This window comes from Mytilus galloprovincialis, chromosome 12, assembly GCF_965363235.1.
Source record: "Mytilus galloprovincialis chromosome 12, xbMytGall1.hap1.1, whole genome shotgun sequence".
Classification (NCBI taxonomy): Eukaryota; Metazoa; Mollusca; class Bivalvia; order Mytilida; family Mytilidae; genus Mytilus; species Mytilus galloprovincialis.
Genome location: NC_134849.1, coordinates 27311558 through 27322249, shown reverse-complemented (window position 1 = coordinate 27322249; position 10692 = coordinate 27311558).

Genomic DNA, 10692 nt, shown 5'->3' with positions numbered 1-10692 from the left:
ATTATTTTCGGTCATTGATAACGAATCTGTAACCCAATTTAATACAGAAGAGATGTGTCTCAATATGGACATTTTATTACAAAACAGCAGTAAATAGTACAAACTATGATAAACATTAGAAATTTCCATGTGGCTAGAAATGGTATAAATAATGATCTTCCATATGATACGAAATTGTAGGTCACCATACGGCCTTCAACAATGAACAAAGCATATACCACATAATATCAATCAAAGGGGTATACTAATATATATATATATATATATATAACTCGTCTAAACATCAACCCAACAATGTTAGATCTGTAAATTTGCTTTCGCAAATTTTTGGTTCTTCCCTCCCCGGGATTCGAACCCATGCTACTGTGATATCATGACACCATATCGCCTGCACTGCAGCCGTCTGATGTTTGGACGAGTTGTATATACAAAATGTACACAGCCATGTATCACCATCATTGATGGCGATCCGATGGATTCATCTGTTGTAGAGTTGTCACTGACTCAGACGTATATATATATATATATATTTAACCTAAAGGGGTAAAAGAAATATATATTTATATATATATATTTGTTCTGTTTCACCTATATTTTTGTATTTCAAATGATTAAACCGACCTCTTTCAACATGACAGCTTTGTCATAATAGATAGTTCGAGATACCTCTGATTAAAGTGTGATTCATTTTATGATTTAAGTAAGGACAAATCTTACTGGTCATAAAATATTACGATCATCTAAATTCATCTATCTATATTTTTTGTTATCATCATTATAATATTAACGTCCAAGGAATCATACTATAAATCATGGGTTCTTATAAATTCTATATAACTTTTGGACTATTTTAAATCTCGGTCTATTTCTGACTTTTGTTTATTTAACCCTGTATTCTAACATTGCCTATGTAAAATTTTTAAATTGTTTGTGTGTTCATTGAACGACAAATATATGTGACGTATAAAATATTCTGACGTCAGACACGCACATCAATGGATGTGTTTGTAGATAGATTTTTTTGTGTTCTGTTAAATTGTTCCATTTAAAATTGTTACACGATAATGACTGCTGTACCCATATTTTGACTTTTTTATTTATTGTGTCTGTTTAGTTAACGTATCATTGTAAACATAACGGAATTTGATGAGACTTTCATCAAAGTGAAAGGCTTAGCGCTATAAAACAAGGTTAAATCCACCATTTTCTCCATTTGAAAATGCCTGTAGCAAGTCAGGAATATGACAGTTCTTGTCCATTTGTTTTCGATGCGTTTTGTTTTTTGATGCGTTTTGTTTTTTTATTTTGCCATGTGATTATGGACTTTCCGAATTGATTTTCCTCTGAGTTTAGTATTTTTGTGATTTTACTTTTTCATTAGGTAAATTTCGTTCATATATATTTGTTATGATATCAGGAATATACTTCATTAAGTAATGATATAATTATAGGATTTATTTTCTGTCTTTATTATGTATTTACAACTCAATTTAATACAGGAGACGCGTGTGTGAATATGTCCATTTTGTTGCGGGAACAGTAAACAATCTTACATATAACGTTCCTCCAACCTTCGTTTAAATGTCAATACCGGGATATACATATAGCAAAAGAGATCTCTTAATAACGTGAAATCTAAGCTAATATTATAAACTAAAATTGGTCATGATATTGATAATTCAAACACATGAAATACATTTTTTAAATTCATTTTTTACTAATGCAATAAAATTAATAGTGTACATACTATTTTCGTTAATACATTATTTTCATTATTACAGATATGTTTAATTGTATTAAGATCAATGTATGTAGATGTGTATGGTTATTTTATTAAAAGAAGTAACATCCACAATTGACAAATATCATTGAAAAGTTTTCGTAATATTGTAATATTGTTATAATGTGGCCAAGTTTTGAGCATTACTTACGATAATGCTTGGTATAATACTTTTAGACCATAAACTATTTGAGAAAGCAAAACAGGTGTTGTTAGCAACACATTATTCCTAACTCTCTAAACAAAGTTCTGTTTAAAATTCCAGAAATCTAACTTCCTCCATTGATCGTTCATGCACTATGACCTCCATTCTTACATAAGTGATATATTCTGTTACAGTAATGATTCTACACAATATGCACGTAACATGTGTTCCCCTGGTTAATGTTGTATATTTTACCCGAAAAAAAATTACCTGCACAGTGACCCTATCTTTTCTTTTGGTTTTATCAAAGCATTTACGAAAAGCTATTTTCTCGTATTTTTTTTTACAATTCTATGAGATAGCTTAGCTTCCTTTCACATGATGTTTTTTTCTGTATAATCGAAACAAAATGTGCCATTTTGTCACCACCTGTTGTTTGAGAAAATGTCCTGTGACCTATCATTTTTATAATTTTTTTGAACTTATCACAACATATACTAACTACGTTTTGGTAAATTGTGTACAAGTTCTATAATTTTTTACTACCACCTGAATCGATACTGTTGTTATATAAAATGACTTAATTAGCGTAATAACTGTTTTCATAATTTCAGGGACTTCCAAAGGTGAGTAGTAACATTTTTATTTTTAATTAAACGTTTTTTTTGCTGTCATTGATCATTGATATGTAACTCGATATAATATAAAAAGATGTGGTATGAGTGCTAACTCTCCCTCAAACTTACAATCTATAAACCATTGTAGGTCAAGGTACGGCCTTCAACACGGAGCCTGGGCTCACATCGAACAGCAAGCTATATAAATGGCCCCCAAAATTACTATTGTAAATCCATTCAAACAGGAAAACCAACGATCTAATATATATAAAAACGAGAAACGAGAAACTTATTAACTACATAAACAGACAATTTACTGTACATGTATAAATAAGTGTTTTTATTACGAAACCAGTAAATGTTTTCGCATATCACTTTCCTTCAACCTCAGTTTAAATGACAAAACTGTCATATATCAAAAGTGGTGTATTTATAACGTTAAAACATGTAAAATAAAGCTAAAATAACAAACTATTATTTGCATGAGAATGATTATTCAAATACACAACGCACATCTTTATAACATTTTTATCAATAATGCAATGATATTAACAGTACATAATACTTCAGTTCAGATATACTTTGTATTTCTCAAGATTTTGATAAACACCTTCGGCGATTTAATTTAACACAATTAGAAAAATGGTTAGTTATTTAAACATCATTGTCGATGCTCATGGACATATTATTGAAAGATTCTTACTTGACATTGGTATTGACATTTTTTGGAGCAGTATAGTAAATGATGGGAGCTTATATAAACGATCGTTGTTTGCAACAAGGCTTATTATTTTTTTTTACTTTTCAAATATATGTGATGCTCTATGAGGGAATGGTTTCTTGTTATAGTAAATGTGTAAGGCAAACTATTATTCTTTGGAATATTGTCCGCCAAGAACATATTTCAGAAATCTATTAATGATATTAAGTACTTATGCAATACAAGGACAACTTTGATATTAGTTTAAATGTTTCGTTTTTATATACAGTACTTCCATGTCCCATAATATTATGAATAAAGAATAATACATCAGTAAGCAAATGGATTTGAAAAGTTAGAATGTGTATAAATGTGAAAACTCTTTAAGTTCATTTCATGAGAAAAAAAAAAACACAAACAAAGAAAACAATTTCAATTAAACTAATAAATTAATATGATAACTACAATTCAATTTAACTTGGCTTAATATGTAAAAGAATCATTACATTCTTTGTGTTTGTAGTAATATTACTTTCTGTTTGTATTGTAACGCAGATATAAGTAAAAATATAATGCACTAGGTCTTTAAAGTAATGGTTTCTCATTTAAGTAAAAAGTCATTGTGCTTCTTTTGTGACCTATTATAACGTGAGACTCTGACTTCTTTTGAATTGAACGGTTTCTAATGAGAGTGACATGGGGCTTGCCTGTAAAAGAAGTACAGTTGGAGACATACCATAATAGACTTTTTACGTTTCGTTGTAAAATTAAAATAAAAATGTATTTCCTTTTATTGCTCACCTTGCCCGAAGGGCCAAGTGAGCTTTTCTCATTACTTTGTGTCCGTCGTCCGTCGTCGTCGTTGTCCTTCGTCGTTGTTGTCCGTCGTCGTTAACTTTACAAAAATAGTCTCCTCTGAAAACCACTTGGCCAAATTTAACCAAACTTAGCCACAATCATCATAATGGTAAGTTGTTTTAAAAATATGTCCGGTAACCCGACCAACCAACGACAATGGCCACCATAGCTAAAAATAGAACATAGGGGTAAAATGCAGATTTTGGCTTATAACTCTGAAACCAAAGCATTTAGAGCAAATCTGATGTGGGTTTAATTGTTTATCAAGTCAAAATGTATCTGCCCTGAAATTTTAAGATGAATTGGACAATCGGTTGTTGGGTTTCTGCCCCTGAATTGGTAATTTTCAGGCAATTTTGTCGTTGTTTTTGTTTTTATCTTGAATACTATTATAGATAGGATAAACTGTTAGAAGCAATAATATTCAGCAAAGTAAGATCTACAATTTAGTCAACATGACCGAAATGGTCAGTTGACACCTTAACGAGAAATTGCCCTTTAAAGTCATTTTTAGCAAATTTTTCGTAATATTTTTAAAATCTTTTACAAAAATCTTCTCCTCTGAAACTCATGGGTCAAATTTAACCAAACTTCGTTATTATTATTATTAGGATATCTAGTTTAAAAAATATGTGCGGTGACCCAGCTAACTAATCACGATGGCTGTCATAGCTAAAAATAGAATATAGGGGTAAAATGTAGATTTTGGCTTATAACTCTGAAACCAAAACATTTAGAGCAAATCTGACAGTGTTAAATTGTTGATCAAGTCACTATCTATCTGCCCAGAAATATTGAGATGAATAAGACAACTGGTTGTTGGGTTACTGCCGCCTTATTGGTAATTTTTAAAGGAATTTTGCTGTTTTTGATTATTATCTTGAATACTATTATGGATAGAGATAAACTGTAAACAGCAATAATGTTCAGCAAGTTAAGATTTAAGAATAAGTCAACATGATCCAAATGGTCAGTTGATCTCTTAAGAAGTTATTGCCCTTCATAGTCAATTTTTAACTTTTTTCATTAATTTGGTAATTTTTTTGTAAATTTTTGCAAAATATATTCCTCTGTATCTAATGAGCCAAGTTTAGATAGAAAACAAATATAAGTTTCAACAATGTTCAGTAAAGTAAGATATACAAACACACCACCATCACCAAAACACAATTTTGTCATGAATCCATTTGTGTCCGTTGTTTAATATGCACATAGACCAATGTGAGATAGACAGGCTCTTTAGAGCCTCTAGTTTATTTTACCTACCTCCTTTATTTTTGTAATTTGTATTTAAAGCAATAAAACCCACCGTTCCTAACGTAGTTAATACACAAGTAATACTAGAATTGAGTCTCTTTGGTATCTTTCGTCTCTCTTTTTTCAAGTTTCCTGGTAAAATTAATACATGCATTTTCCGATATGGCTTATCTTTTTAATTTCTTTGGATTGTATTTAAAGCAATAAAAACAACCGTTTTCGACGTAGATAATATGCAAGTTATATTATAGAGATAGGTCTAATAAAAAACAAAAATGCCCATTTCCCCAGTTGTATGAAACCCTTATCACGTTGTAAGGACATCGACATCTCCTGACACTCGGTGTGTGTATTCATCATGTTTTAAACTTGAACAGTATTATATCAATGGTTATAGTTTAGGTCCCTGCACTGTTGAGAAGAGCAAGATAGGTCTAATGAGCACAACAAAATATCATAACATAGTTCGCCTGTTTTAACAATTCATACTTTATCGTATGCTCGTATCTGAACATTCTTAACCACGTCCTCTTTTTTGACATACTACATTTGTACTAAGCAGATGAAATACTCTATAATGAATACACTCACCATCGTTCTTACTAATAAATTTTAATAAACAAAACTGTGCAAATTTTTCAACAAACAAAAAAATGCAGCCTTGTCATAATTCACAGCTCGTGTTAACCTTGATTAAAGTATGCATAATTTTGTGATCATATTTACCGCAAAATCTTAGTCGTCATACCGTACTACGATTATCTTGATTCATCTATCATTGTTTTGTCGTCATCATTTCAGTATCAACGTTCAGGCAATTCAACTGAGGTGCATAATTATCTGTAGACATATAAATTATTTAATGAATAACATTAATCAAATTACATATTACGTAATTAAATAATTTCGATTTATTATTTACGGAGGTCGCATGAGTAAATATATATATATATTTACACATTACCGATTAAACAAGAAATGTTCTCGCACGTCATGTTTCTTCAACTTAAGTTTAAATGGTTAGACTTGATTATATCATAATTGGTGTATTAATAACGTTTAGTTCCAGCAGATATTGTACATGTTGTATATCATTTTCCCGTATTATTGATTTTTCAAATACTTTCACTACACGAAATCCCGGATTTGAAGAGGTGTGCAAATGTTATGTAAATGTATTCAGAGACCTACATTGACATATATTTACAAACCGCTGCATTTAGTTTATCTTGTCTTTACATGTAGTAAATATCAACATTTCTTGTGTTATACCCTCCTATGGGCGGTTATGAGAGACCGCGGTTTATAAAATATATTAACACCTAATCAAACCATTTTAAAGTTTAGAATTTGCATATATTTATAACCATCTCAAAACTTTCGCAAACTTATCAGTCGGGGCACTTAGCGAACTCCATAATATTATGGAATTGGCTAAATTTGACTGCTTTATGAAAATCCATAATATTATGAGATTAAATAATATTTCCAGTTATATTATGCGTATCCATAATTTTGAATATTATTGAATTTCATAATTATGCATGAAAAAATTAAATTTGATGTGTCCGAAAAACAATGTTTTGGGTACTGCTAACAAGTTCCGTAATTTATTAATCTTAAAATGCTATTTTTATGATCATCTATTGATTATATTCATCCGACAATCGTCGCCTTTCTCGCGTCATATTTAAAATGCTTTCGTCTTCAATGTCTTTTATCTAGGACAGTATTTTGTACAAGGGAGACAAATCGTGTCGTCTTATAAGCCATATTTTTCTTAAATGTATTATCGTTCCTTAAACAATGAATAAATCGTGTTTTAGAAAATAAATGTAGAAAATAAGTGTGTCAGTTGACCTCGTTTTCAATACATTAGTTTTATCAAGGGGAAATGTTACAAAAAAATAGTACACATCCTTCAGACGTCTTTATAAATTATAAATGACTATGTACACAATAGGTATAGAAACACATTACTTTCACGTGTTTATATGTCTTGATTTGACGAAATTTAATTAATGGTCAGATCCACAAAAACTCATTACATGCAATTGTTATTGTTTCAAATTCAGTTTATGTTGCAGACCGTTTTAATGTTGCTTATGTGTATTTGTGTATATTGGGTAAGGTGGGTACATTAATTCGAATACACATGCATACAACGTATTTTTTCTGTCACCATCAAATTTGAAATGTTTCTTTTCAAACCCTTTAAAATTAAAATTGTGTCTGTAAAAGAAAAGTCTCTTGTGTTGTCTTACATGTAAATAAAAATTACATCTTAGAATAAAAATCGAGACATCAAGACAGAATTTAAAAAAAAATCATAATCTATAAACATAGGCAGGTAGAAAATAGATATTCATTTTGATGTATTACCAATACATATTTATTTCGACGTCGGTCAATATTTGATATAGATACACCTGAGTATTTAAAACAGCACTATGACATGTATGATTGTTATTTTCCTACATAACACGTTGCATATCAAAATTCAGTTATTGTCCATTTGACTTCTATATATCTGCAGAAAAAAATTCTTAAAAAATTAAGATAACATATTGGTTCTTGAGAACCACAAAATTAATTTATATACAAGTATAAAAACAGCAGAAGAAATAAATTGTAAATATTAAACTATTTCAAAGCGAAGCAAGGTCATGTAATACAATATTATTTAGTTCAGCAGTATGATTAATTGGTAAGAAACAGATGACATAATTTACGTTTGATATGAAAATGTATACACATTGCAGAATGAACTCATAATATTAATGCCTAGTTGAAATTATATCACAACATACTAATGGGAGTGCAACCTGTCAAAATAATCTTTTGGAAATAAATATATAAGTACTGTATGAAATGTGGATGATGACTTATGCATGACGACATTTATAATAAGACTTTTATTTTTGTTTGTTAATATATAATATTAAAATCGAAAAAAAAATTCTATTTCTATTTATCCAAATTTATTCGTTGACTTCTTTGCACATCATACTAGTCAAAACACGAAGTTTGTTAGTCAAAATATAATATAGAATAATATAAATAAATATATTAAATATTTATAATATAGAGATTTGAACACTCCAAACAAATATCAATCACTACGTGTTAATCACAATTCATTGAATGGTAAATCAGTTGATTCAAACAATAAAATATAATATAAAAGCTACGAGAAATGTTGTATAAAGGTTTAAAAATTGTTCTATTATCTCGGCTAATATTCTAAAACTATAACACCTGTATTCCTTAATTTCCGAATTAAGTAGTATTTTTTTATTGAGAGTAATGACTTATTGCTCCGGATTCACAATAATATGTCCGAGTAGGACGTCATGTCTAATTACATAAAATTGAGATCGAAATAGGGAATATATGTAAAAGAGAAAACACTCCAGCCAGAGAGCAGACAACAGACTGACACTTTGTGAACTAGCAAGACTTGAATCCTGGTCAACATTTAAGACTAGTAAAAAGCCGGGTTGATATGGTATTATCGTGATTTGTCGTAAGGAAGCTGTTTTTCTCCAATTTAAGTTTAGACCAGTAAATTTATATAAGATATATGACGTCCCATTGAATTGCTTTAAACTAATACAATAATATACTACATATATGAATGTTACTTCCTATTAAGTTTACAAAAATGTCGCGCTTACAAAATACTAAAACAATATAACCACTCTCTGTGAAAGATGGGCGACAGATTCCAGAGGGACAGTCAAACTTATAGATCGAAAATAAACTGACAAGGCTATGGCTAAAAAAGAAAAGACAAACATTCAAATAATAGAACCCAATACACAACACAGACAGGTAAAAACTGAGCAACACGAACCCCAACGAAAACTGTGGATGATATCAGGTGCTCCGGAAGGGTATGCTGATCCTGATCCACATGTGGCACCCGTCGTGTTGCTCATGTTATTACAAACCCGGTAAATACTTTAATTCGGTATGTCATATACGTGAAAAGGAAAGGGGATTTTAGTTATGAAATAAGGAACATATCCGATATCATCTGTAAAACGGTTAATCCATAACTATCATTTATCATCTACAAAATACCACATTTAATAAACATACTCTATCGACACCATTCAAACTCTCGTCATCTTTGAAAAACTAAAGCTAATGATTGAAGAGTTTTGAAGAAGGCTTATTTTCTTTGGTAAAGTGCTAGTTACATTACACCATAACGAATATTATGGTACACCATAATTTAAGATATATTATAAAAATCAATAATATTATAAGATAGCATAATGTGTGGATTAATATTATGAAATCAAATAATTTTGGAAATGCTTATAATGCATCAAGATATTAAAAAACCGATCATATCGTGATAACGATTTTATTGGAATATGTTTTTGTTTCGGTAGACATGTCTAACATTTGGTGCTTTCATAAGATAAACACTGGCAATGTTTTGAATTTGACATAGGTAACAATTTATTTAAAAATAAACCATTTATCCGCTATTTCATTTACTTTAAAAAAAAATCATAACTAAAAAACAGGCAAAGGATACCTAGAGGACATAAAAACCCACAAGTCGAAAATAAACTGACTAAGCCATGGCTAAAAAAGAAAACAAAAAAACACTCTGAAAACAGTAAACATTACAGAAGAATAAAAAAACGTAGACAATTTCATCTAACCTTTACAACATACCCAATTTAATAACCATACTCTATCGATTCTATTATATAAGTGCATTAATTTTAAAGCAATGTAGTGATTCGTTCATTCAAATAAAGCAGTCAATATAAAAGTTTCGACACCATTCAAACTCTGGTTCATGGACATTTTTATAAAACTTAAGCTTATGATCGAAGAGATTTGCAGAAGACTTATTCTCTTTGGTAAAGTGCTACCCAAAGTATTTTTTCGTGAAAGCAGCATACCATCCGTATATACATTGGACATCCGTTCTGTCCGGACATCTTTTTTTTTTCATCCTTTAGGCGTCTGTTCGTGCTATCCGGTAAGGTGTGACCGAAGCACGAACGGACGTCTAACGAATGAAAATAAAAGTTGTCCGTTGACAGAATTGTTATCCGTTGGGAGTCCGTTGATGTACTGACCGAATACAGCGGACGTGTAACAGATGCCTTACGGACACATACCGGATATGCAAAGTACGAGAAACGGAAACGTACCGGACAGAACGGATGTCGAACGTACATCCAACGGAAGAGTACCGCATAAAACGCACACCTAACGGAAGCGTACCGGATAAAACGGATGAACAATATATATGGAAAAATAAAAGGCAACAATAATAATACATTTACATCGCATAAATATTCAA